The sequence below is a fragment of the Akebia trifoliata genome, chromosome 4 (genome assembly GCF_017979445.1).
Source record: "Akebia trifoliata isolate Shusen 1 chromosome 4, ASM1797944v1, whole genome shotgun sequence".
In the NCBI taxonomy this organism is placed as follows: domain Eukaryota; kingdom Viridiplantae; phylum Streptophyta; class Magnoliopsida; order Ranunculales; family Lardizabalaceae; genus Akebia; species Akebia trifoliata.
Genome location: NC_141378.1, coordinates 26,682,532 through 26,684,758, shown reverse-complemented (window position 1 = coordinate 26,684,758; position 2,227 = coordinate 26,682,532). Strand labels below are relative to the sequence as shown.

Here is a 2,227-nt window from a genome sequence, read left to right as displayed (position 1 = left end):
GAGCGCATCCAAATTGGATAGATTGAAAATGATGATTGACTCCAGTAAACGGGGCGAATGGCATCTTGTACTTATTTGTCCTATAAGTTGTGTCAAATGTAACCACATCACCGAAATATTTATATGACAATCTTGACCTCGCATCCACCCAAAAAAAATTAACTGCTCTCCCATCTTCATCACATTGTATCCCATAGAAAAATTGTGGATTTTCATTCTATTTTTTAATAAAGTACTCAAGTACACATTGTGCATCACCTCTTTCCAAATCCTGTCGCCTAACATTTCGAAGGTGATTGTCACAGTCTCTATCATCAAAACTGATCATATCTCCACGAAGAATTGATGGAACTTTATTAATTTGAATGTTTTGATTACGAAATGTTTTTGTTAGATCCTTAGCTACGCTTGGCATATTTCGATTCGACTTCATTTTCATTCTCCTCGATGGCGTGACAACCTTATGATTATGATCATCGTTGAAAACCGACACTCTCCATTTTACTACACGTTGGTCGAATACAATACGCATGTTTGCTTCACATCCACATTTAAAAGTAGAACAATTTCTTACAATTCTCTTCTTCCCCTTTTCATTCTCATCTGTTATCACATCTTCTTTCATCCTCAATGTATGTTTGCCTTCATGTATGCAAACATATCTTATCCCAGTCACCGCATTTGAACCTCTTATCGTCCTTAAACTACTGCGTACACGAATGCAAAACCCTTCCTGACGTCCGTATTCTTCATAGTATTTTTTTGCTTCCTCACTTGATCAAAAACCATCCCAACATATGGTGCATTTAACTTTCGAACATCTTTGTTAGGACTGAGGCAATCAACACGTTCCCCAATATCTACTTCCATAATCGAAGATGATCCCACATTTTCATTCACATGCACACTTTCACACTTATAAATGTCAATCGCATCCATGAAGAATTATCTAAAACAAATTAACAAAGTCCCAGTTGAGGTTAACTAAATATATTGAAATTTATATTTATTCAACATCTAAATAATAATACAAAAGGAGTTGCCAACTCATATTTCTTACATTCAAATCAATAATACTCGAAGCTATTTAAAAGAATAAATGGAAAGCCATTTCTAAAATCCTCAAAAGGATTAGTGGCATGTGTGTCAAATAGCTAGTTAACTTACCCCAAAAAGCCTTAGAAAGTATGACCAAATCTCTAAGGCCACTTGTAATGAATGAGTAAGTGATCTACATTGACTTATTACATCCCCAATTTCATATATAATTTATCACATCCTAGTTAAATATTAAAACACACAATCCAAACATTACAAAAGTTTGGTTCAACTAATTATTTCAACATTACAAAGCGTCATAACACATTGAAACAACTTTAGCAGTCGTTCACAATTAGGATTAGGCTTATATAAAATCCTAAATCTAATAAATAATGAGAGAGTGTGTTTCTATTGGCACCCCAACTTTTACCTATTCTCAACATTACAAAGTGTTATAACACATTGAAATAACTTCAACAGTTATTTACAATTAGGATTAGGCCCATATAAAATCTTAAATCTAACAAATACAAATCTAAAACAAAACAAAAAATTTGAGAGTGTATTTCTATTGGCACCTCAATTTTCACTTATTCTCAATGATAACTTATTTTTTTAAGGGGTGAATCTCCATTTCATTGCAGATATGCCTCAGTGGTAGTGACAATAACATATCATCATAGTTAATCTGATAATACGTGCATAGTTTTATACATCATTGACAGATATCTTAGAAGAAAAAAAGCAATCCTAATAGATGAACATGACCACATAATAAATAATGGAAAACAAAGATTGAGAAACAACCCAAGCAAAACAATGGCTAAAAACAACACTATCTGTTCAAGAATTTCTTAGTTGAATTGGTGTCCGATCCGAACATGAACAATCATAAAATAAAAAAAAAAACACACATAGGAATTTCCATTCGAACCCGTTTCTTCGAATTAAACACATAAGGATTATAAAATTTTCAGTTAAACATATATAAAACTCAGAATAATGAAGAAATTTAAAATAAAAAGTAATTAAGGATTTCTGATTTCGTGGATACTTGGATATTTTGATTCTAGACAAACCCATACGTATAATATACCATCGGAAGGGAAGCGATGCAATTAACTCAATATCCATAGACCATTAATTAATGAAAAATGAAACACACAACAATAACTCAATATCAGTG

General features: G+C 32.3%; 1 non-coding gene across 1 annotated transcript; it reads right to left on the bottom strand.

Moving 5' to 3' along the window:
* Positions 1-1,688: 1,688 nt before the first annotated feature.
* On the bottom strand, positions 1,689-1,765 carry LOC147404617 (small nucleolar RNA snoR122). The gene has a single exon (XR_015178152.1). It is a non-coding gene; the product is annotated as a small nucleolar RNA snoR122 (small nucleolar RNA).
* Positions 1,766-2,227: the final 462 nt, after the last annotated feature.